At 37.8% G+C, this 27,808-nt stretch overlaps 1 long non-coding RNA gene across 4 annotated transcripts in view; it reads right to left on the bottom strand.

Moving 5' to 3' along the window:
* LOC138989404 (uncharacterized) overlaps positions 1–27,808 on the bottom strand; it is a 172,797-nt gene that overhangs the window by 59,012 nt on the left and 85,977 nt on the right. The window lies entirely within an intron of this gene.

Below are 27,808 nucleotides of genomic sequence, written 5' to 3'. Positions count from 1 at the left end.
CATGTGGCTGATAAGAGATAAATTTCTGAAATATAAATGGCTTGTATAACTCAATATCAAAAAACCAACTCAAATCAATAAATGGACAAAAGACCTAAATAGACATTTCTCCAAAGAAGACATGTAGAGGGCTGACAGGCGTATGAAAAGATGCTCATACCACTAATTACTAGAGAAATGCAAATCAAAACCACAATGAGATATCACCTTTACCTGTCAGAAGGGCCATCATCAAAAAGTCTACAAACAACAGACACTGGAAGAGTGTGTAGAAAAGAAAGCCTCTTGCACTGTTGGTGGGAATATAAATTGGTGCCACCACTATGAAAAACAGGATGGAGTTTCCTTGAAAAACTAAAAACAGTGCTACCATATGATCCAGTAATCCCACTCCTGGGAATATATCCAGAAAAGACACACACTCTAATTTGAAAAGATACACGCACCCCAATGTTCATGGCAGCATTACTGATAATAGCCAAAACATGGAAGCAACCTAAATGTCCACTGACAGATGAATGGATTAAAAAAAGATGTGGTAAAATATATATATAATGGAATACTACTAAGCCATAAAAAGAATGAAATAATGCCATTTGCAGCAACATGGATGAACCTAGAGATAATCATATCAAGTGAAGAAAGTTATAGAAAGACAAACATTGTATGATATCATTACATGTGGAATCTAAAAAATAATACAAATAAATCTATAAAACAGAAAGAGACTCACAGACATTTTAAAAACTACAGTTACCAAAGGAAAAAGGAAAGGGGAGGGGATAAGTTAGGAATATGGCATTAATAGATACACACTACCATATATAAAATAGATATAAGCAACAAGGATTTACCGTATAACACAGGGACAAGCATTCAATATCTTGTAACCTATAATGGAAAATAATCTAAAAGATATATATTTACATAACTGGAATCACTTTTCTGTACACCTGAAACTAACACAATATTAAAAATCAACTATATTTCAATAAAATAAAAAATAAAAGCTAAAAAAACCTTAAGCACCCAATGATCATATGACCCAACAATGGCACTCCTGGACATTTATCCCAAAGAATGAAACTTAGTTCCCATAAAAATCTGTACATAAATAAAGAGGCTTCTTTATTCATAACTGCCAAAAAATTGGAAACAACTCATACATCCTTCAATGACTGATTAAACAGACTGTGGTACTTCTGTATTGTGAAATATTATTCATCAGTAAAAAGGAATGACTGATTGATAGATACAACAACCTGATGAACCTCCAGAGAATTATGCTGAATGAAAAAAGTCAATCTCAAAGGCTTTTTTCATACACATCTAAATGAATGATTCCACTTCTATTATATACTTAAAATGACAACACTAAGAAATGAAGAACAGATTAGTGGCTATAAGGGATTCAGGCAGAGAAGGGTGTGGAAAGAAGGTGGGTGTGGTTATAAAGGGATTATATGAGCAATCCTTATGATGACAGCTCTGTTCTGTATCTTGACTTTTTAATGTGAATATGCCAGCTGTGATACTGTACTATAATTTTGCAAGATGTTACCACTGGGGGAAACTGGATAAAGGTTACACAGGATCCCTCTATTTTACTTCTTAAAAGTGTACATGAATCTATGGTTATCTCAAAATAAACAGTTTAATTTAAAAAATTACAATTAAAATCATTAAAATTAACCCCTGATCTCTGTAAGAAGTGCCTTATCTCCACTGCATCCTGTCATACATCACACCTTTCCTCACCCACTCTCATCCAACCCACACACAAACCACACAATATCTAAGAGGGTAAGGGAAGGGAAAGAGAGGGTTGTGAGAGATAGCGACACATGAAAAGTGCTGCTGCAAGGACCATCCACACAAATCAACCGTCAGTGTTCTTCATGGCCTAACCTCCCTCCCACTTTGAGAAGCATGAGGCTCTGAGTGTGCGAAAGTCTCTCAGTCGTGTCTGACTCTTTGTGACCCCATGGACTATACAGTCCATGGAATTCTCCAGGCCAGAATACTGGAGTGGCTAGCCTTTCCCTTCTCCAGAGGATCTTCCCAGCCCAGGGATTAAACCCAGGTCTACTGCATTGCAGGTGGATTCTTTACCAGCTGAGCCACAAGGGAAGCCCTTGGACCATCCACACCAATCAACCATCAGTGTTCCTCATAGCCTAACCTCCCTCCCACTCTGAGAAGCATAAGGCTCTGAGAGGCAGGGTCAGAATTTAGTAATCCATCCAGGGATTACTATCTGGTGACTTGTCTTTGTCCTGGCTGACTCCCTGGCTACCTCTGACATCTCTCACTGAACCTCTCTCACTCTACTTCTTACCATCCTGCTTCCCTTTCCACTGCCCATATCTGTTTCTTAGCTTTGACACTGATTTTTCTACTATCTGCACAAAACAATCTCATCATTTCTCTCCTCTCTTTTGGAAACACTCAGGCCTTTTGAGATAGCAATCCTTAACAAATCTCAAAAGGCCTAAATGTTTCCAAAAGAGAGAAGAGAAAGGATGAGACTATTTTGTGCAGAGAGTAGGAAGAAGAAAAAAAACAGTCAATCCTAAAGGAAATCAACCCTGAACATTCATTGGAAGGATTGATACTGAAGCTGAAGCTCCAATACTTTGGCTACCTGATGTGAACAGCCGACTCATTGGAAAAGGCCCTGATTCTGGGAAAGTTTGAAAGCAGGAGGAGAAGGGGACGACAGAGAATGAAATGGTTGGATGGATCACCAACTCAATGAATATGAGTTTGAGAAAGCACCAGGAGATGGTGAAGGACAGGGAAGCCTGGCATGCTGCAGTCCATGGGGTCGCAAAGACAGACATGACTGAGCGATTGAACAACAACAAAGTATTGCATTTCCTTTTAGTCTTAATAACAAAAGGATGCCCTCTGAGATAAAACAATGACAGTATTGTCTCCTCCATGCTTCAATTTACTTTCTTTAATTTCTACCGGGTACAGAAAGATAATGGGTTACATTGTTTTTTTTTTTTTTTAAATTTATTTTATTTTTAAACTTTACAATATTGTATTAGTTTTGCCAAATATCCTTCTTGACTCTCCAGCAGTTGCCAGCTCTGGTTATACGTGATGACCCCTGAAGGGAAGGAGATTTTTTAACAAGCACCAAAGGCTGGCCCTAATCCCCATTCACTGGCCCAAAACTTGGAGGCTGGGCATCATAAGCATGGGTATCTTTATGAACTAGCTCCAAAGATTGTTCTGATACCAAGGCACTGCTTAGAACCATAATTTTACAAAAAGTACTAAAAGAACATTTATCCCTAATTCACAGGAAAGCAGATTCCATATAAATTAATCCAAAGCCAGCAGGCTCCTTGGGCAGCAGGGCCCTGAGGCAGGACATCTAGAAGAGGTGGAGCTGGATTAGAAGCTGGGCACCTGGGTTGACTCCGGGAGGTACTGACGTTTATGAGGAATAACACATTCCCTGAGTAAACTACAAAGATTCATGTCTATTGAATTACAAGAGAAAGAGAAATGGGTCCTGCCTCAGTGGGAGCTGACACTGCCTTCTTTAAAATAAGCCTCAGTAAATATTTCAAGAATATTGATTTGAAAGGACCTATATTACTTTGCTAAGGCACCTGTAACAAAGTACCACAAACTGGATGAAACAACGGGAATTTACTCTGTCACAATTCTGGAGGGTAGATATTTGAAATCAAGGTATCAGCAGGGTTGGTTCCTTCAGGGCTATGAGGGACAGATCTGTTTCAGACCTCTGTCCTAGCTTCTGATAGCTTCAGATGTTCCTTGGCTTGTAGTTAGCTATCTTCTCCATGTATCTCTTCACAGGACCTTCTTCCACTGTTTATGTCTGCCTCGGTGTCCAAATTTCCCCTTTCGATAAGGGCACCAGGTATATTGGATGAGAGCCCCACCCTACTCCAGTAGGACTTCATTTTAACTAATTATATCTGCAATGACCCTATTTTAATATAAGGTCATAGCTGAAATATTGAGGGTTAAGATTTCAACATATGAATCATAACAAGTCATGATTTTATTCAGCACAGAGATTCCCATATGGTTGGTGTGGTTCAGGGATGAAAAGAAGGATAAGAAGTTGGAGTTTCAGGGAAATGAGACAGGACCAGATCAAGTGGGTGGGTGAGTGGGAATTCAGAGGAACTGAAGAGAGAGACTGGGAAAAGGCACGTTGGTGGGGAATTATCCAGGAAGAAGGAGGAGGTTGTGTGGCCCTCCTTCTCCTCACTCAGATCCCCATACATTGTAGCACTGGCCAGGATGGGATTGAGGGCATAATAAGCTATGGAAGAGTCTGCAGAAGCAATGAAAGAAAGAAAAAGAGAGAGGTGGGAAGTTCCCAGTTCCAGCAAGGGGACATCAGAGGCACAGGACTGTGGCTCCTGTTGATTCACTCCTAAGGGACAATAGGAAACCCCCTGGATTTTTTCAATATCATGCTATTTGGATTATTTAATTTTTCAAGAAGTCAAAAGTCTTAAAATACTAATGAAATAATAAAAAGCAAGTTACTTTTTAGTGTCCTTTTACCATGATAAATTTACTATGATTATAAGAAGAAAATCAATAAATCTATTTTAGCTAGAAAATTTTCTTAGAGACCTGGTTGAAAAGTACATATATGTAATTAACAGGCATACCTGGTTTACTCAAGAGAGAGAATAACTAATACTAGTTCTACTCTACTTTGTCTCAAGCTAGGGCTTTTTTTTTTTTTTTCTGAAAAGCTAAAATAACTGTCATGTGTTATCTCTTCTAGGTTGATCATACATAAAGACAGATAATATTAATATCAAGTTTTATAGGTCCCCAGAAAGGTCAAGCTGTTTCCCTAATTCAGCCTGTAGCAGAGTTGCAAGTCAAACTTGCTGGGTGTCGTTACTTAAATGGAACTTCCATTTCTTTGCTATGTTTGTATAAGAGGATGAGAGATTCTGAAAGCCAAATGAAAATTCTAAGCAATTTAGGTCTTAGTTTCCTTGAGTAAATCAAGACACTAGTATAAATATAACTCTATGGAAAGACAGGGAGATCCTTATGTAATGAAACGGATTAAAAATATGCAGTTAGGGAAAAAAACTGAGATATTTGTATCAGCAAATACATCTGTGATGGCTTGTGTTCAGCTATTCACTATCATTCTATGACCTGCTTTTTTTACTACCAGGTTCTTTTTTTTATGGATGATAATTGCTTTATAATATAATGTTGGTTTCTGCCATTCATCAATTTGTGGTACATATATACAATGGAATATTACTCAGCGATTAAAAAGAACTCAGTTGAGTCAGGCCCAGTGAGGTGGATGAACCTAGATAGAGCCTATTCTTCAGAGTGAAGTAAGTCTAAAGAAAAAGATAAATATTATATACTACCAGGTTCTAAATGATGCTTGAATGGTCCACCTCAGTCTAACTCTTCACTGTGGTACTTCTAAGGGTACTCAGGTAAGCTCACTGGTCTTGTTCTGAATTTATGTCTACTAACCAAGCAGAGACCAGATATACAAAATATTTTCCTTTTATGAGCATATGCCTGACATAGTATTGTCCTTTATTAAGCTTTATATCTTTGCACAGCTCATGATGTTCATTTATTCTAAAAAATATTTATATTTGGCACTTAAAAGAAACCAACTGTCTCCTTTAAAAGAGAATTAAAATGATCTGTTTTGGACATTTTCTGTGATTTTTATTTGACTTTAGTAAGTCTCAAAATTCTTTGATAAATAAATTAAGCTTTTGATGATAAAAGTCACTGTTACATTACCAAAGATTTATTTACAAGTATCTCTGAAACAGGCTCTCTGTTCCAGAGATCATGTATGGGGAAGTGTTTTTCCTTTAAAAATTCATTTTATGGTACTCTGAGGGCTTTGAGATTGAACAGTCCCAATAATTCTCTTTCAATAGATGAATGAATTCAAATCTGGATTTTGTAACCATGTTTAAAAATCCCCCTAAATCTCCTTTATTAGAAAGTTTCTAACTTGAACCAAGTCATCTCTCTTCAGGCAACTTCTATATAAGGAAAATAACTTTTTAGCAGAGACACTATGGTTTCAAAATTGTTAAAGTTGGTTCAGTATCCTGTTTCAATTCTTGTGTCAAATGTCAGAAAAGATCAAACTTTTAATGTCATGAGTAATCTCTAGATTGATGAAACTGTAGATTAAATGTTGAGTCACTAAGCGATAAACTTTGGTTTTGCTGTTATAGCTTTCACTCATTTGGAAGGAAAAAATAGTATTTTTAACTAAGAAAATCTAATGTAAAATATGAGATACAGATATTCAAAGATAAGATTTGTACACATGCATATTTTCATTAGAAGTACAAGATATTTTAGTTGAAACTACCCAGAGTTATAATTTCTAATGGATTTTTAATTTATTCATTTAGGCAAAAGACTACATTTAAAATACTTCAAAACTGAAAAGAGACTTTCTTAAACCAACTTTTACAATATAGGAAAATGTTAGGAAAACATTTGACTTCTTTTTCTTTTTTTTTTTTTAAGATCCCCTCTAGTCATTTTTTTTTTCATCTATTTATCTTTAATTGAAGGATAGTTGCTTTACAATATTGTATTGGTTTCTGCCATATATCAACATGAATCAGCCTAAGGTATATATATGTCCCTTTCCTCTTTTTTTTTTTAGGTTTGCTATTTTTTTCCTTTTTTAAATCTGTCTAACTTAAGGATAATTACTTTATAATATTAGTCTGATTTTTGACATACATCAACATGAATTAGCCATAGGTTTATATATGTCCCCTCCATCTTGGACCTCCCACCCCATCCCACCCTTCTAGATTGTCACAGAGAACCAAGCTGGGCTCTCTGAGCTATATGGCAAATTCCCACTGGCTGTCTATTTTACATATAGTAGTGTATGTTTTCATGCTACTCTCTTCATTCCCCCCACCCTCTCCTTCCCCTACCCAGAGTTATAATTTTGGGGAGTACCAAGAAGATTTTCCATCTCATAGCATGCATGCTCAGATACCAAACAATTGTACAAGGCAGGGTTCACTCTTCACTTGAAGACTCTACAGGGAGATGTTAAAAAGTTCCAACCCAGCTTTTGTTCATAAAAAAAAAAAAAAAGGAATCCACAACAGCACACAGATATTTTTCTGGGAATATGTCTCACTCTTAATATGCAAGTGTCTCCAAAAAATGTTAAGTAATCACTTAGTGAGGTAATATCATGGGCTGAGCACTGTGCTAAGTATCTAATTTTTCTAATTTCTTACCTCTTATTTTAACAATGGCTTATTTAGTACCTGTAAGTTATCTATATTTTATGGGCTCTCACTCCACTTATTCTGTGATTTTTTTGCTGGGCTCTGGTTTTGTTCCAAACGCCTAAATGTATACTTTAAATAGCACTTCATTTTAACCACTGATTCTATCCAGTAGCATCTAAGACCAATAAGTTGGCTGAATCATGCATGTTTTTCTTTAAAAGTGGGAAATGAAGTCATAATGTTCTTCCCACCACTGTCCACTGAAAAGATCCAGAGCAATGGTCAACCTTTGGAAATGAGAACAACTAGCACTATCAATATCATCTCACTAAAAGGAACCCTGTCAGGAAGCACTTAACAGGAGGCTTCCTGTGTGCTGTTTTGAATCTGTCAGGAATTCTCTGTTTCTTATTAATTCCTAAAAGAGGAGAGGCAAGCCTCTCCTGGGGGCTGAGGAATCCATGCATTTCCTTCCTTAGTTGTTCTAAGGGTGATAAGTACCCTCATCCTTTTTATGAACCATATTGTAAAAGTGATTATTTACAACTCTCTCTCTCCCTTTAATATGGATCGCCTATGTTTTGTAAGTCTGGAATTTTAATCTTTATTTTGCTGAGAATAACTATAGTATATATGCCCACATCATGTTGATTAAAACACCTTTGCTCCATCAGAGCTTTGCTCCCCTTGTCTTTCTTTCTCTCTCTCTCTCCCTTTCTCTCTCTCTCTCTCTTTTTCAGGCTGATCCCCTGGAGTGCAGAGGCTCTCTGAGTTCACTTTCCTGCCCGGGCCTCTAAGACCCTCTCGAGAAGGAGCTCTGCACCTTCACCCCATTGAGAGGGCGCCTGAGGCCTTTGTGAATAGAGCAAGCCCCGTGCAGGGGCTTTATTGGCTTTCTGCGTAAAGCAAGGAATATCAGCCTCTTTCTCTCTCCTTTACTTTCTTATCAGTCGACTCCAGACCACCAGGTTCCGGTCCATTAAAGGACCTCAAGAGAACCCTAGGCTCTTAATTAGAGGATTAGAAGTAACAGTTAGAACTGGACATGGAACAACAGATTGGTTGCAAATCAGGAAAGAAGTACATCAAGGCTGTATATTGTCATGCTGCTTATTTAACTTATATGCAGAGTACATCATGAGAAATGCTGAACTGAATGAAGCACAAGCTGGAATCAAGATTGCTGGCAGAAATATTAATAAACTAGGATATGCAGATGACACCACCCTTACGACAGAAAGCAAAGAAGAACTAAAGAGCCTCTTAATGAAAGTGAAAGAGGAGAGTGAAAAAGTTGGCTTAAAACTCAACATTCAGAAAACTAAGATCATGGCATTCAGTCCCATCACTTCATGGCAAATAGATGGGGAAACAGTGACAGACTTTATTGTTTGGGGCTCCAAAATCACTGCAGATGGTGATTGCAGCCATGAAATTAAAAGATGCTTGCTCCTTGGAAGAAAAGTTATGAACAACCTAGACAGCATACTAAAAAGCAAAGACATTACTTTTCCAACAAAGGTCCATCTAGTCAAAGCTATGGTTTTTCCAGTGGTCATGTATGGATGTGAGAGCTGGACTATAAAGAAAGCTGAGTGCCAAAGAATTGATGCTTTTGAACTGTGGTGTTGGAGAAGACTCTTGAGAGTCCCTTGGACTGCAAGATCAAACCAGTCAATCCTAAAGGAAATCAGTCCTTAATATTCATTGGAAAGACTGATGTTGAAGCTGAAACTCCAATACTTTGGCCACCTGATGCGAAGAGCTGATTCATTGGAAAAGACCCTGATGCTGGGAAAGATTGAAGGCAGGAGAAGAAGGGGACGGCAGAGGATAAGATGGTTGGATGGCATCACCGATATGGACATGAGTTTGAGCAAGCTCCGGGAGTTGGTGATGGACAGGAAAGCCAGGCATGCTGCAGTCCATGGGGTCGCAAAGAGTCGGACAGGACTGAGCAACTGAACTGAACTGAACTGAATTCTGAAGCAGGAAATGCACAAGATAAATCTGGAACATCTTGCCAGGCTTCAGAAGAAAGGAAAGAATCAAAGAATCTTAGAGACAAATTGAAAAAAGTTTCCAACTGGTTGAAGACAGACCAAATAAAGCATCAAAAATAACGCAACATTTGAAATACATCATGTTAGACCCCAGGAGTCCATAATGATACATAGTGTTTTAAAGCAATACTCATCTTTGGAGATTACTAGAACACTAATTCATCAATATGAAAAATGGTAAATAAAAGGATAGAAACAAGCATTTATTCTGCCTTTCCTATATGAATGGAGTTCCAGCTAATACAGGCAGAAGGAGTGACATAATTACATTATTATTCACTAATAACCCCTAATGAAATAATGGATCTTCACTGCTTAAGTTATTAGGTGACAAGCTGGTGAGGAATATTATAATGAGTGAATTACTCTAACCCATAGATCAATCTTAACATCACAAAGAGAAAGACAACAGGCATAATTGCTTCCTGGTGTGATGCAACAGGAAGTACATATAGCACCACCTGTGAACCTAAACCACAAATTCAGAATGCGTGCAGCTTTACAGGACAAATGACCTGCAGGGGGAACTGTCACAGAACAAAAGATTTTTTAAGAAATGTATCAAAAAATGCAACCTATGGACGTTTTTTGGCTCCTGATTCAAACAAACCAACTGTAAAAAGCCACCCATGAGACAATTGGGAAATTTGAACACTGAATGGATATTGGACAATATGAAGTACAATAGATATTAAGGAAGTTAAGAATATGTTTTAATAAGTTTATTTTTAAGGAAAATAGCACTGTGGTTATATTAAACAAAAGGGAGCCCTTGCCTTAACAGAGATACACATTGATGTATTAAGAGAAGGAATGATAAAATATCTGAGATTTGCTTAAAATAATCTAGTGGTGTGTTGGAGAGTGTGAAGGCAGTTTTTGTATAAGATGTGGGTTTGTTATACTGCTTTCTCTCTTTTTTGAATATGTCTGATATTCTCCATAATAGAAGGTTTTAAAAACAGACAAAGGAATCTTTTGGCTATCCCCTCAGCGTTTCCACTGCCAAGAGCCTGAGCTCAATCCCTGGTTGGGGAACCTAGCAGCCCAGCTGAAGAAAGAAAGAAAAAAGACAGACAAAAGTACTGATCCCATTCACTCCCTCTTTATTTTTATTCATTTATTTGGCTGCACCAGGTGTTAGCTGTGGCACTCAGGATCTTTAGTTATGGCATGAAAACTCTTAGTTGTGGCATGCGCGATCTAGTTCCCTGACCAGGGATCAAACCCTGGGCCCCTGCATTGGGAATGTGGAGTCTTAGCCACTGGATCACCAGGGAAGTCCCCTCACTTCTTCTGACATATACTTAGGTGTGTCCCATGAGTAAGGTTCTAAACCTGGTGCTTGGAGTACCAACAAGATAAAGACTCTTGGCATATTCCCTTCTCTTATGTATCTCACATTTATTTTTGGTAGGGGGAGATATTTAGAATATCACTAAGTAAGGTGATGAAAAACAGAAAAAAATGAAGTGCTACAGAGACACAGACTAAGTAAGTCATTATGATAGGGAATGGCTTCTGTGAATTGGAAAATGTTTCAGAAAAGAGATAACATTTGAACTGGGCCATGAAAGAGCAGTAGTCCTTGAAAAGTTAAATCCTGTTTTGAAAGAGTCAAGGGGCCATTCCAGGGAGTTTATCTTTCTCTTTTTAAATTACATACAATAAAATTCATTTTTTACTGTCAGTTCAATGAATCTCAACAAGTGTATAAAATTATGCAACCTTCATGACAATCAAGATACAGAGTAGCTTTATCACCTGAAAACAAAACAATTCCTCCATATTACACCTTTGTAGTCATCACCACCATTTAATCACTGAGTGATTAATGTTCTGTTCAACAGCAGTGATCTGTTCACATTACAAGAGTTTTACCTTTTTCCTAACGTCATACAAATGGAATTATCCTGTGTGTAGCCTTGTGGATCTGGCTGCTTTCGCTTAGTACTGGGATTCATTTGATATTGTGGAGAATATCAATAAACTTTTCTTTTTTATTGCTGATAACATTCTATTATATGGACATACCACAGTTTATCCATTCTGCAGTTGATGGGCATTTGGGTTGTCTCCAGTTTTTGGTCACTGTGAATAAAGTGCTATAAACATACTTTTATAGATTTCTATTTTACTTGGGTAAATACCCAGGAGTGAAATCGCTAGGTTATAACCAAAATGTTTTCCACACTGGCTGAGCATCTTAAATACCTACATATGAGAGGTGTTCTGCATCCTTGCCAGCTCTTGGCAGAGCAGTTTGGTTTGGTTTATTTTAGCCATTCTGACAGATGGGTAGTGATATCTCTTTGTGGTTTTAATTCGAATTTCCCGAAGAATGAATGCCACTGAGCCAGGCAGATTGTTATTATTATCACTTTTTTCTTGCTGGTTTCAAAAATCTACACTAGCTTTTTCACAAGCCCCCAACTCTGCTCCACTCCCCATCTAATCACCTAATTCTCCAAGAACACAGAAATGTATGAAGTCTGTAACTTTCCTCCCTTACACTTACAACTTAAAAAAAAACTTTTTGCTTTCAAACTCTGGTGCTGGAGAAGACTCTTGAGAGTCCCTTGGACTGCAAGGAGCTAAAACAGTCAATCCTAAAGGAAATCAGTCCTGAATATTCATTGGAAGGACTGATGTTGAAGCTGAAACTCCAATACTTTGGCCACCTCATGCAAAGAACCAACTCATTTGAAAAGACCCCGATGCTGGGAAAGATTGAAAGCAGGAACAGAAGGGGATGACAGAGGATGAGATGGTTGGATGGCATCACTGACGTGATGGACATGAGTTTGAGTAAACTCCGGGAGTTGGTGACAGACAGGGAAGCCTGGCATGCTGCAGTCCATGCGGTTGCAAAGAGTCAAGACACGACTGAGCGACTGAACTGAAGAGAGCAATCAAAGGGTTTCCCTACTGTGCCTTTTGTCTCTACCTAAGAAAAAGCTCTCTTATGCTCTCTGCTAACAGGATGAGAATATTTTGGCTGTCTGGAAAAGAGGGATAGGCACAGATGACTTTACTACAGCACAAAATCCAATAGTAGGGAGGCCTTCTGACACCTACATCCTCCCATGGCCACACATCCAGTCATAATTTCATCAATTCATTTGAGGTTGGCTCTGTGGTCAGCTTCTCTCTAAAGTCTTAAGCCAGGAAAATACCGCACATTTCATAGGCATTTCCCAGGCTTTTGGTTTTCTCTCCTCATTACAATATGCATAATTTGTCTTCCAGGAAAGATGCACACATATCTGTGTGTGGTTTACTTTTTTCTTTTTTTAAATTAATGGTTACATTTTGCTCATTTGTTTTAAAAAAGAAAGGAGAAAATAATTCATTTCATTGTGAATATGAAGGAAGCTTTCAGTCTATTAAGAGATATTTAGGCAAGGTTCTCCCAGAATAAATGTGCTCAGAATTTAGAAGGTATTTTTTCCAAAAATAAAGGGAAAAAAGATATAACCACTTTATACCTAGATTGCTGTCTTTACTGACATTTTATCTTGTAAATGCCATAGATTTTTTTTCTAGGGGACAAGAATTATCCACTACTTCCATTAATTTAAATATGGTAAGACTCTCTCCCAAGAATACTGTTTTGTTTTGTTTTTCAGAGAGATAAGCAACATGGCTACAACCTCATAGAACCACCAACTGAGAAGATACTAGGAGGTTTCTGAGATTTGGGATCACAGCAGATTTTTATGATTTGCTTTGCCGATTTTGGAACTTTGTTAGTGAATCCTCTTATCACTGACATCAGTATATATATTTACATTTAAAAATCCTTATTTACCAAAGGCTGAAATCCTAATTGTCACCACCCATAGAAAAGCATAACAGACTGAGTTACAGACTAGTTAGATTAACAGATAAAGCATAACAGATTAGTTACAGACTAATCAAGCTTGAGTTACTGGAAATATGGTTGCTCTGAAACTGATCCCACTAAGAGGAAAGTCCAGAGGGTATTCCAAGAAGGCTACCTAGTATCATGACCTAGGCAGAGGTAGTACAAGGAAGATCCAGCCATCCAATCTGTCTGAAAACCAACCTGGCAGTGCTAAGATTATTAGTGTACAAGACCAGTAATTATGGATCAAGATTTGTGGAGAAGGATAGGGGAAAATAGGATTAAGTAAAGCATTTGGTATTCAGTTCAGTTCAGTTCAGTCACTCAATCATGTCTGACTCTTTGTGACCCCATGAATCACAGCATGCCAGGCCTCCCTGTCCATCACCAACTACCGGAGTTCACTCAGACTTACAACCATGGAGTCAGTGATGCCATCCAGCCATCTCATCCTCTGTCGTCCCCTTCTCCTCCTGCCCCCAATCCCTCCCAGCATCAGAGTCTTTTCCAATGAGTCAACTCATCGCATGAGGTGGCCAAAGTACTGGAGTTTCAGCTTTAGCATCATTCCTTCCAAGAAATCCCAGGGCTGATCTCCTTCAGAATGGACTGGTTGGATCTCCTTGCAGTCCAAGGGACTCTCAAGAGTCTTCTCCAACACCACAGTTCAAAACCATCAATTCTTCGGCGCTCAGCCTTCTTCACAGTCCAACTCTCACATCCATACATGACCACAGGAAAAACCATAGCCTTGACTAGACGGACCTTTGTTGGCAAAGTAATGTCTCTGCTTCTTAATATGCTATCTAGGTTGGTCATAACTTTCCTTCCAAGGAGTAAGCGTCTTTTAATTTCATGGCTGCAGTCACGACCTGCAGTGATTTTGGAGCCCAAAAAAATAAAGTCTGACACTGTTTCCACTGTTTCCCCATCTATTTCCCATGAATCAAGGCTAAATCATAGAGCAGTTTTGAAGAAGAGAGTGGAGAGTTCCCTAATTAGACCTCTCATTGAATCATGAGCCTCCTCTCCCAGATTTCCAAAAGGTGGCTATCTAATCTGAAGATCACCAAATTGATAGAGCGTGAGGAAAAAAGCAATGAATTCTCCTTACACTCTTTGAGCTTTCTTTAAAAAAAAAAATTATTCTGTAGATACAGCAATAACCAACATCCAGTATCCTGAGTGTGGCTGAAGAAAATCACCCCATTGCACAGATAGTGCTGCATCAAAACATCTGTCTCTACCCTTTGCTGGGCCCTCAGCCTTCTTAGAGCCTCTTCCTTCTCTATCTGCTACCCTCCTCGAAACCTATCTCCAGCCTAACTCCTCTTCTAACCACCCCCTTGTTAATTTCAGCAGACGAACTTAGCTTCCACTGTATACCATCCCATGGGATGCACCCCAGATTCCTGCACCCCAACAATTAGGTTTACACAACTGTATTGGTTTCACCCTCCATCAGCATGGAGGAAACAGAAGACTGACTTTTTCACCTCAGCTCTGATTTCCGTTTCCTCCCGTCTCCTCAGGAGCCCACCTTCGTACATCAGCATCTTGCTTCTGTGTCTCTAACGTACCTTTTCAGCTGGTATTTCCCTCAGCTTTAAATATCTATTTTGACCTTCTCATCTTAAAAAAAAAAAAAAAAAAAAAAACTGACCTACATTCCACTCCATTCTCTTTTCCTTCATAGTCAAGCCTCTTGAAAGCTTTACTGATGCCTGTCTTCACTTCCTCAAGTTCCATTTATTCTTCAATCCCCTATGATTTGGATGGCACTTCCTCCCCACCCCTACACACTATCACCAAAACTGCTCTGGCAAAGCAATTTGCTGAGACTTTTGCTGTTGAATCCAGTAGTCATCTTGTTTGTAGTTCTTTTCTTATTTGACCCTCCTGCAGCATCAGCTATTGCTAAATAATCCCTCCTTTTTGTAACTCCATACTCCCTGGCCTTGCATGAGTCAACTTCCTCCCAACTTCTTTCCTATCTTTATTGTAGTTTTTAAATATTTGGGTCTTAATTCAAATCCACTGTGAAAAAAATTACAACATTCATGACACAACTGAAATTTGAAGACTACTTTAAAAAAAAATAATACAAGCTGCTCAAAACCAAGATAATGACTTTTAATATAAGAGTACAAGATTTTCAGGTGTAGAACAGAGATGGAGGTAAGGGGCCTGAGACAACACCTGGCCCAGCTTCCTTCCAACAGACTCATAGGTTACAAAATGGAAGCACCAGGAAGTTAACTGGACTACCTAAGAACATATGAATAGTATTTACCTCTTATCTTTTATGAACACTCTCTATGAGTAAGTGTTCATAAAAGATAAGAGGTAAATACTATTCATATGTTCTTAGGCAGTTCAGTTAACTTCCTGGTTTTAGAAAAGGCAGAGGAACCAGAGATCAAATTGCCAACATCTGCTGGATCATCACAAAAGCAAGAGAGTTCCAGAGAAGCATCTATTTCTGCTTTATTGACTATGCCAAAGCCTTTGACTGTGTGGATCACAATAAACTGTGGAAAATTCTGAAAGAGATGGGAATACCAGACCACCTGATCTGCCTCTTGAGAAATTTGTATGCAGGTCAGGAAGCAACAGTTAGAACTGGACATGGAACAACAGACTGGTTCCAAATAGGACAAGGAGTACGTCAAGGCTGTATATTGTCACCCTGCTTATTTAACTTCTATGCAGAGTACATCATGAGAAACGCTGGACTGGAAGAAACACAAGCTGGAATCAAGATTGCCAGGAGAAATATCAATAACTTCAGATATGCAGATGACATCACTCTTATGGCAGAAAGTGAAGAGGAACTAAAAAGCCTCTTGATGAAAGTGAAAGTGGAGAGTGAAAAAGTTGGCTTAAAGCTCAACATTCAGAAAATGAAGATCATGGCATCCGGTCCCATCACTTTCTGGGAAATAGATGGGGAACAGTGGAAACAGTGTCAGACTTTATTTTGGGGGCCTCCAAAATCACTGCAGGTGGTGACTGCAGCCATGAAATTAAAAGACGCTTACTCCTTGGAAGGAAAGTTATGACCAACCTAGATAGCATATTAAGAAGCAGAGACATTACTTTGCCAACAAAGGTCCGTCTAGTCAAGGCTATGATTTTTCCTGTGGTCATGTATGGATGTGAGAGTTGGACTGTGAAGAAGGCTGAGCGCCGAAGAATTGATGGTTTTGAACTGTGGTGTTGGAGAAGACTCTTGGGAGTCCCTTGGACTGCAAGGAGATCCAACCAGTCCATTCTGAAGGAGATCAGCCCTGGGATTTCTTGGAAGGAATGATGCTAAAGCTGAAACTCCAGTACTTTGGCCACCTCATGTGAAGAGTTGACTCATTGGAAAAGACTCTGATGCTGGGAGGGATTGGGGGCAGGAGGAGAAGGGGACGACAGAGGATGAGATGGCTGGATGGCATCACTGTCTCAATGGACGTGAGTCTGGGTGAACTCCGGTAGTTGGTGATGGACAGGGAGGCCTGGCGTGCTGCGATTCATGGGGTCGCAAAGAGTCGGACACGACTGAGTGACTGATCTGATCTGATCATTAACTTATTAAAGTATGATAATGGTATTGTGGTTGCATTAAAAATCCTGCTTATTAGAGTTAAATACCGAAATACGTGTGGATGAAATGATATGATGGCTAATATAAGCTTACAGATAAAACAGGGGTGAGGCAAATGAATGAATGGGTATGGATGAAACAAGATTGACTATGAGTTACTAATTACTGAAGTTGGGAGATACGTACCTAGGACTTCATTTTACTCCTCCATCTTCTTTTACATGTATTTGAAATTTTCCATCATAAAAATTCTTTTAATAAAAAACTATAGGATGTTTGTTTCTGTGATAGACTAATCGGTGCCTGTGGTAAACAATCATGTCAAATGTTGGACCAGAGTCAGTGACGGACTGTGAGCTGGGATGGCAGGGAAGGAAATGAAGTAAGTCCCACAATCACCTTTGTTTTCTGATCAGGGATACTTTTCCTCACCACGATGCGAGGAGGGGGAACCCAAGCAGAGGCTGGCAGTCTCGCTGAGCAAAGGAAACCTAGTTTAAACTTCAAAGTTGTTGAGGTGAATGGAATTTTCTTAGAAAGGAAGGAGCTTCACAAGGATACTCTAGAAATCTGCATGATGTTCCCCTTGTAACTTCTACCGAATTCTTAGCTGACCTTGCACAGTGTGAGACTACTCAAGGGCAAACAGAAAACCATCACAGGTCTCCTGCAGCTTGTACAGGGCTGGGATGCACTGGAGTGTTAACCAGTCTGACAGGAGAGTCCTCACAGACCCCCGATACTCAGCTGACAGCCAAAAAAGGCTACACCTTAGGACAATGGATATTCTAGATCTAAAACAAAGATTAGATCTTCTCCAACCAGGTTTAAAAACAAGATTCCAAAGTACCGTGTCAATCCACAAATAAATTAACTGCCATCAGAACAAAATTCAATACCACCTACAAGACAAGATCGAGGTACTCAACAATGTATTAAACAGAATCCAACATAAAATGTAAAATGATCAGGTAGGTAAAGCCCTCTCTGTACTTTTCATTCACCTTTTCTGTAAACTTAAAACTGTTCTAAAAAAACTAAGTCTATAATTTTTAAAAAATGAACAAGGGCTCAGTGACCTTTGGGACACCATCAATATCAAGTGATATAGCATATGTGTAATTGGGTTTATAGGATAGAGTGGGTAAGAATATATATTTAGTGAAATAATGCCTGAAATTTTTTTTTCAAATTTGATGAAAAATATCAGCAACCTGTTCTAAAAAGTACAAGCACCAAGAGAGATAATTACAAAGGAAATCACACCAAAACTCACTGTGATTGGGTTTATAGGATAGAGTGGGAAAGAATATATATTTGGTGAAATGCCTGAAATTTTTTTTTCAAATTTTATGAAAAATATCAGCACCCTGTCCTAAAAAGTACAAGCACCAAGAGAGATAATCACAAAGGAAATCACACCAAAACTCACTGTGATTACACTGCTGAAAACCAATGATAAGAGAAAATATTTAAAACAGCCCAAGAGAAAGAAACATTACATACAGGGACCTATGATAAGAATTATGATTGACTTGTTATCAAAACCAACACAAGTTAAGAGACACAGAATGACATTTTAAAATTGCTCAAGGGAGAGGGAAAGGGGACCCAGTCAATCGCTATTAGCCTATAATTGGATATTTAGAAAATACAACCTTTAAAAAATGAAGGTGTGGGACTTCCCTGGCCGTCCAGTGGTTATGACTCCGTCTTCCTATTCAAGGAGCGTGAGTTTGATCCCTGGTCGGAGAATGATGATCCTGCATGCCATGTGGCACAGCCAAAAAAAAGGTGAAATAAAGGCATTTTCTTATCAGGAAACCTGCACTGCAAGATGTGTTACAGGAAGCTCAAGATAAAGGAAAATGGCATCAGTCAGTTGGAAACTTGAATTTATACACAGGAATAAAGAGTACATGTAATGGTAATACATAAATAGAAAAAATCTATTTTTGATTCTGAAAAATATAATGTATGAGAATCCAAATGTAGATATTTTAGGCTGTCAGTAGGTCAGTGACCAGTGTAGCTTTCCAACTTCATGCTTTAAAAAATTATAGCATTGACCTTCCACCAAGTGAGATCACAGTGAGAAGCCTATGGTCTGTGAGGAAGCAGATTCCCACTAGACACTGAATTGGTCATGACTTTGATCGTGTGCTTTTTAGCCTGAAGAACTGTAAGAAATAGAATTCTGTTGTTTATAAGCAAAAGAAAAACTTACAGCATTCATTAGATTGTATATGAAAAAAACTGGTCCTGAGACAATAATACAGGGCATTTAACTAGTGTAATCTCTGTTATAGCATGCTTCTCTTTTGCTGGTTTCTTTGGTTAACTTATTAGAATATTATATTAAAATGAAGCAGAAGTGTAATAGGTTTATGTTAGCATTTATGTAATATTTTGATAATAATTTCTTTTTATCTCCTTTTGATTTACCTACTATATCATTCATAATTCACTTTTCCTCATATGTACTTTTAAACTGATAATTTAAAAGAGTGATTATAAAAACAGTGTCAAAAAATCTAGAAGGAAGAATCATATGTATCTCGACCTAAGTTCTTTCTATAATTTGGGTTGCAGGCAAGTGCATTTTTCTATTGCTGTAACTATGTTATAATTTTGTATCCCACTTTTTACTTGATACCATACTATAAATAGTTTCCTTATTTTATATATCTGTATAATATTCCAAGCTTTAGCTTTTATTTTTTTATTATTGTCTATGATTAAGAACTTTGTTTCAGTTTGGACATTTTGGTTGAAGAGTAGGTAGTTTTAATGGATAACTCTGCATTCATATGTTTTTGTTTTTATTTATTTTTATATGAATTGTCTGTTTCTGATATCAGACTGGTACTTGCAATACTCTTTGCAACTGAACAATCATTCACATTACAGAGGTTTAGTTTTTCAACTTTCTCCCTTTACTATTGAATAATTCTTGCATCTCATCCCCCTAAAAGAGTAATCTTATCCATTCAACGAAGTCCAGTTAAACCTTAACCTCTTTATTTAACTTTATCTGAACTTCTCTGATCTTCTGTAGCACAGGATATATAATGATGTTCAGTAAATATGTGTTGACTTGAAATTAAATCCAGGACTAATCATTTATAACTCAATAAAAATTAGTTTAATAACATTATTTTATTGAAAGTTGTGAAGATCTGAGAAAACCGTAATGATTTAATCATTAACTTTATTTTCCTTTTTGTGTGTGCAGAAGAGTTACTACATATTAAAAAATCTAAGTCCAGTTCTAAATGATTTAAAATTTTAAATGATATGAAAGCACTGTGATATAATTTAATTGACATGATTTTTTCATAGTGGTACAGAAAATAGTGGTATATTTTATCATCTATAGCATCTTGAATTCAATACATACTTGAGGTCAGATATGGTGGGCAAGAGAGTGTATATTCTGGGTACCTAGAAGGTTAGAAAGGAAGACACAGGGAAGAAAAGAGGAACACAGAAATGAGGACTGGGAAGATGTCAAAAGCAAATGTCAAAATATCACGTGATGACAGTTCTGTATATTCCGGAGTTAACAATGAATTGCATACTCTCTTGCACGATTCTCTTGTATTTTTTGTGTGCTGGCTCTGTCTTCCCAACTAGATCAAACATTTTCCAAATGAAAGATGGTGTATTCTTCTCTCACAGAGCTAGCAAAGCACTTGAGTTGCAAGTCTCTGGTTGGCCTTAGGTGACTGTGCTTTGTTTCATCTAAGCATACACACATTAGAAAGATATTTCTGTTTGAACTCTAACCAGAAAATCAAATTATCCTTTCATATTTCTGGTCTTGTGAGTTAATATGATCAGAATCTTATTAGCATACAAAAGATGCTGTTCTCTATTTAAGACCACTCTGCTAACTAGATACCCCACTGACTGTACTCCCATGCTTATTGATAAATATTTGAATATAACAAAACCAACACAACTTTGGTAATGAAAATATATAAACTGATGCTAAAAAAAAGAATGGAAATCTACATTCACCCCTAAATTCTCTAATGGTATATATAATGAAAAAAACCATTCTTCTACTTCCCTATGTAGGAAAAAATCATTTCTTTCCACTGTGTGTTTCCTTCCTATGTGTCTCCCTTACTAGTCACACAGAACACTTCACTCTGTTCACTAACCGTGTGGAGGATTTTCTCCACGACACCAGCTGGGTGTTCTACAATCTATTAATTCTATTAATTATTAATCTATTAAATCTATTAATTCTGACACCATCTACTTGGACTTAGCATCAGATCCCACAGGTTAAGAGCTCGGTCCCACAAGATTGCCCCTCCCACCACAATTCAGATGCTAATTGCTAGTAGATCCAAGGTTACCCACAACTTCTGCCTGATTTGGATACAAATCAGAGGTCCCAAAGACCCCCCTCGACAAGTTTGATTAATTCTCTAGAATTCGAGGAAACACATTCATCAGTTTATTAAAGCATATGATAAAGGATATAGATGAATAAAGGGCTTCCCAGGTGGCTCAATGGTAAAGAATACACCTGCCAAGGCAGAAGATGCAGGAGATGTGCATTCAATCCCTAGGTCATGAAGATTCCCCTGGAAAAAGAAATGGCAACCCATTCCAGTAGTCTGACCTAAGAAATTCCATGAACTGAGGAACCTGGTGGACTATACAGTCCATGGGGTTGTAGAGTCGGACATGACTGAGAGCATGCACATACATAGATGAATAGCCAGATGAAGAGATACATAGGGCCAGGTCTGGGAGGGTCTGGAGTACAGCAGTTTCTGTTCCCATGGAGTTGGGATGCATCACCAACCTCCATTATAGATGTGTTCATCAGTTTAAAAGTTCTCCAAACAACCATACTTTGGGGATTTTATGGAGGCGTCATCACACAGGCATAATGGATCATTAACTCTATTTTTAGCACTTCTTTCTTCTCAAGATGAAAGGTGAGGAGTGAAGTAAAAGTTGCTCAGTAGTGCGACCCCATGGACTATACAGTCCATAGAATTCTCTAGGCCAGAATACTGGAGTGGGTAGCCTTTCCCTTCTCCAGGGGACCTTCCCAACACAAGGATCGAACCCAGGTCTCCCACATTGCAGGTAGATTCTTTACCAGCTGAGCCACAAGGTAAGGAGGGTGAGGCTTAAAATAAGTGACTTCTAATCACGACTTGGTCCTTCTGATGGCAAGCCCTCATCCAGGGCCACTTAGGAGCCCACTCAGAGTTACATCATTAGAACAAAAGATGCTCCTAAAGCTCTCATCACTTAGGAACCTACAAGGGTTTTAGGAACCCCATGCGAGGAACCACAGGCAGAGATTGATATGTATATATATATATATCCACACATATACATATATATGTATATAGTCTATTATCTATATAATATACTGATATAGATATATAAATATATATGAATATATATTCTATTATCTTAGTGTTTACTATACAGATTTTTTTTTTGAAATATTTTTAAAGATATTTTCAAACCCATAAATACAGGAAAATAAATAAACAGGAGTAGAGGGAAGAGAAAGAAGTACAAGTGAAGAAAGCAAACAGAAGGTGTGATTCTAAGATCTGGAGGTAGTAATCAAGGTTGTTTGTGGATTTACTCACTATTGACAACTGCAACCATACTAAAACATTTCGCTCTGAACACAATGAGATTTTGGAGGAAAGGTCAGTCCCCAGATCTCATGCATTGGAAGCAGCTTCATTTTCAATTTAACCTTGTAGGCATATTCTGGGAATAACATTGTTTTCTTTACTCAGTGTACTGAGTACAATGCATGTGACGCAGGAAACAGATGTTATTAAAATCTTTATACTTATCTGTCCTAAAACATCCTTGCATTACTGGAGCTTAATTTTTTTAACATTCTTATAAGCAAGATTTGTTCCAGAAACCAGTTAACAGCAAGGACAATAAAGATAAATAAGCTAATGTATTTGCTTTACTGTGGCAACATGTTTTCGGGATGTAACATCTTCCAGAGTATTCTTAAATCACTTCGGAGCTTATTTTTAAGTCAATATTCTCTTCTCTTCATAACACAGTATTTCTATAAATTTATAATCTTTTTAATACAATATTTGCTTTGGAGATTTATCAAAAGCCTGGAGGCAAATAGAGAGTTAGGAAAGAGATCTCAGAGTATTCAGACCAGAAGGCGAAATATGCATAGTGAAATGAATGGAAGAAATTAAGCTTGCTCTCTGTGAACCTCAATTTAAAATGTCCAGAAACTTGACTCATCATCACTACTACTCCAGTGGAAGGATGAAAAGAAGAGAAAATTGGGGGAAAATATTTAGAAGACTAAATTGCCAAGACTTAAAAAAATGCAGGGCTTCCCAGGTGGCTCAGCAGTAAAGAATCTGCCTGCCATGTAGGAAACTCAGGAGACTCAGGTTCAATCCCTGGGTCGGGAAGGTCCCCTGAAGGAAGAAATGGCAACCCACTTCAGTATTTTTGCCTGGGAAATTCCATGGACATAGGAGCCTGGCCGGCTACAGTCCAGAGGGTATCAAAGAGTCAAACAGGACTGAAGTGACTGACCACACATGCAGAAAAAAAAAAAGCAAGAAAGCATGGCACAGTGGAGAGAACACAGCCTATGAAATCACACCTGATTTTTTTTTTCCTTTTAAACAAGCTACTATTTTAATACTTTATTTTTTTTATTAATTTATTTTTTTTTTAATTGGAGGCAAATTACTTTAAAATATTGTAATGGTTTTTGCCATACATTGACATGAATCAGCCATGGGTGTACATGTGTTTCCCATCCTGAACCCCCTCCCACCTCCCTCCCTATCCCATCCCTCAGGGTCATCCCAGTGCTCCAGCCCTGAGCACCCTGTCTCTTTCATCAAACCTGGACTGGCAACCTATTTCACATATGGTAATATACATGTTTCAATGCTATTCTCTCAAATCATCCCATCCTCGCCTTCTCCCACAGAATCCAAAAGTCTATTCTTTACATCTGTGTCTCTTTTGCTGTCTCACATATAGGGTCATTGTTACCATCTTTCTAAATCCCATATATATGTGTTAATATACTGTATTGGTGTTTTTCTTTCTGGCTTACTTCATTCTGTATAATAGGCTCCAGTTTCATCCACCTCATTAGAACTAATTCAAATGCATTCTTTTTAGTAGCTGAGTAATATTCCATTATGTATATGTACCACAGCTGTCTTATCAATTTGTCTGCCAATGGACATCTAGGTTGCTTCTATGTCCTAGCTATTGAAAACAGTGCTGCGATGAACATTGGGGTACATGTCTCTTTCAATTCTGGTTTCCTCAGTGTGTATGCCCAGCAGTGGGATTGCTGGGTCGTATGGCAGTTCCATTTCCAGTTTTTTAAGGAGTCTCCATACTGTTCTCCATAGTGGCTGTACTAGTTTGCATTCCTACCAACAGTGTAAGAGGGTTCCCTTTTCTCTGCACCCTCTCCACCATTTATTGTTTGTAGACTTTTTGAGAGCAGCCATCCTGACCAGCGTGAGATGGTACCTCATTGTGGTTTTGATTTGCATTTCTCTGATAATGAGTGATGTTGAGCACCTTTTCATGTGTTTGTTAGCCATCTGTATGTCTTCTTTGGAGAAATGTCTGTTTAGTTCTTTGGCCCATTTTTTAATTGGATTGTTTATTTTTCTGGAATTGAGTGGCATGAGCTGCTTATATATTTTGAGATTAATTCTTTGTCAGTTGCTTCATTTGCTATTATCTTCTCCCATTCTGAAGGCTGTCTTTTCACCTTGTGGATAGTTTCCTTCATTGTGCAAAAGCTTTTAAGTTTAATTAGGTCCCATTTGTTTATTTTTATTTCCATTACTCTGGGAGGTGTGTCATAGAGGATGCTGTTGTGATTTATGTCAGAGAGTGTTTTGCCTATGTTTTCCCCTAGGAGTTTTATAGTTTCTGGTCTTACATTTATATCTTTAATCCATTTTGAGTTTATTTTTGTGTATGGTGTTAAAAAGTGTTATAGTTTTATTCTTTTACAAGAAGTTGACCAGTTTTCCTAGCATCTTTTCCTAAAGAGATTGTCTTTTCTCCATTGTATATTCTTGCCTCCTTTGTCAAAGATAAGGTGTCCATAGGTGCGTGGATTTATCTCTGGGCTTCTATTCTGTTCCATTGACCTATATTTCTGTCTTTGTACCAGTACCATACTATCTTGATAACTGTAGCTTTGTAGTATAGTCTGAAGTCAGGCAGGTTGATTCCTCCAGTTCCATTCTTCTTTCTCAAGATTGCTTTGGCTATTCAAGGTTTTTTGTGTTTCCATACAGATTGTGAAATTATTAGTTCTAGTTCTCTGAAAAATACCATTGGTAGTTTGATAGGGATTGCATTGAATCTATAGATTGCTTTGAGTAGTATACTCATTTTCACTATATTGATTCTTCCAATCCATGAATATGGTATACTTATCCATCTATTTGTGTCCTCTTTGATTTCTTTCATCAGTGTTTTATAGTTTTTTAAATATAGGTCTTTTGTTTCTTTAGGTAGTTTTTTCCTAAGTATTTTATTCTTTTTGTTGCAATGGTGAATGGAATTGTTCCCTTAATTTCTCTGTTTTCTCATTGTTAGTGTATAGGAATGCAAGGGATTTTTGTGTGTTAATTTTATATTCTACAACTTTACTATATTCATTGATTAGCTCTAGTAATTTTCTGGTGGTGTCTTTAGGGTTTTCTATGTAAAGGAAACCCTGTTTTCACTGTTTCTATACAAACAGTGAGAGTTTTACTTCTTCTTTTCCAATCTGGATTCTTTTTATTCCTGTTTCTTCTCTGACTGCTGTGGCTAAAACTTCCAAAACTATGTCGAATACTGGTGAGAGTGGGCACCCTTGACTTGTTCCTGACTTTAGGGGAAATGCTTTCAATTTTTCACCACTGAGGATAATGTTTGCTGTGGGTTTATCATATATGGTTTTTATTATGTTCAGATATGTTCCTTCTATGCCTGCTTTCTGGAGGGTTTTTTACTATAAACAGATGTTGAACTTTGTCAAAGGCTTTCTCTGCATCTACTGAGATAATCATATGGTTTTTATCTTTCAATTTGTTACTGTGCACACCTGATCTTGAAGCCCAACTCTGTAACTAGCTAACTAATGACCCTGGGTAACTTACTTAAACTTTTGGAGACTCTAGTTTCTCAACTGTCAAATGTCAATTTATAATACCTATCTCATTTGGCTGCTGGGAATATTAAAGAGGTTCTTTTGTGTGTGTGTGTGTGTGTGTGTGTATGTGTGGTGGTTGTTGTTTTGGGTTTTTTTCTGGCTGTGCCACATGCAGGGATCTTAGTTCCTTGACCAGGAATCGATCCCATGCCAACTGCAATGGAAGCCCAGAGTCTTAACCACTGGACCTCTAGGGAAGACCTTAAGGAGTTCTTACTAGAAGCTGAAACTCCAGTACTTTGGCCACTTCATGCAAAGAGTTGACTCATTGGAAAAGACTCTAATGCTGGGAGGGATTGGGGGCAGGAGGAGAAGGGGATGACAGAGGATGAGATGGCTGGATGGCATCACTGACTCAATGGACATGAGTCTGAGTGAACTCCGGGAGTTGGTGATGGACAGGGAGGTCTGGCGTGCTGCGACATGACTGAGCGACTGAACTGAACTGAACTGAACTGAATGATCCCTTTCCTGGAACTTCAATCTCCTCATCTCTTCAAGCTCCTTTCCTCAGACTTTTTCTAGTCTTATGCTTCTCTTTGCTTTACTGTCCATTATTTCATCTTGGATAACATGATGCCAAATGCTGATCAGCACTTTTCCAAATAATTTTCATGGAGCACAAATTCCATAAAGGTTAGTAGAATAGGATTACTTAAGGAAAAGTGCTCCCTATGGTTAAATAAACCTAGGTAATACCGGGTTAGAAAAAAAATTAAATAAGATTCTTTAGAAGAGGATTTCTCAGTCTTTAATGCACTCATGTGTATCATAAGTCTCTAAGAGAGATGAATAGTGTGTGGTTTTCACAAATTTAATTGACATTATGACCCTTCTTCCTGAAGAATCATATGAGGCCAGTATTTCTCCCAAACATTTTTTGGCAGTGAGACACAATTCAAAGTCTCTGAACTGTTACCACAATCTTTTTTTCTTTTTTTGCCCCACTCTATTTGTTGTTGTTGTTGTTGTTGTTGTTGTAAATCCTAGTCTGGAGGTTCTCTCTCCAGCTTCCCCCCTGCAATCGTCAACTGGGCCATATTTGGCTGAGTTAAAAGATGTCCATTTAGTAAAAGAAGTGTTGTCAATGATTATTAACAAGGCTGGGATGAAGAAGATTCAACTAAATAGCAAAGGTTTTAAAAGATCAAATCTTGTTGATTCATAGTCTTGGGAAGCAGAAGAAAAACACAAGAATAAATGTGCCACTCTTGTGAAGGATGTTGATAATTGGGAGGATATGCATATGAGGGGGCAGAAAGGGTATATGAGAAACCCATGTATTCCACTCAGTTTTGCTGTGAACCTAAAACTGCTCTAAAAAATAAAGCCTATTTAAAAAAAAAAAAACTGAAAGAAACATAAAAACAAAAATAAAGAGCATTCTGACACTGGGGAAAAGGACCACTGATGCTAGTAAATATCAGATAAATAAAAATTTTTCTTTGTGGATTATTTTTAAATCATTTTAAGATTTCTATAAAAACAAGATTTTATATAATTTCATTATACCACTTATACTATTTTATATCATTTGTCTACATCATGACAATTCAGTTATCCAAGCCACAGGATAATAAATTACTACCAGGTCATCAGTCAGACTTTTTCAATCTTGTGGTCCAAAGCCTAGGTGACTTTAGAGATTAACCAGCAGAATTTTTGCAAGTCTTTGAAATATGATCCTGAGATGACATGAAGGGAAATTTTTCAACATTTTATATTCCAAGGTTTAAAATATGGTTCTGAGATGACATGAAG

The sequence above is a fragment of the Bos mutus genome, chromosome 10 (genome assembly GCF_027580195.1).
Source record: "Bos mutus isolate GX-2022 chromosome 10, NWIPB_WYAK_1.1, whole genome shotgun sequence".
In the NCBI taxonomy this organism is placed as follows: Eukaryota; Metazoa; Chordata; class Mammalia; order Artiodactyla; family Bovidae; genus Bos; species Bos mutus.
Note: the sequence above shows the minus strand (reverse complement) of the source record. Positions and strands in the feature narration are given on the sequence as shown.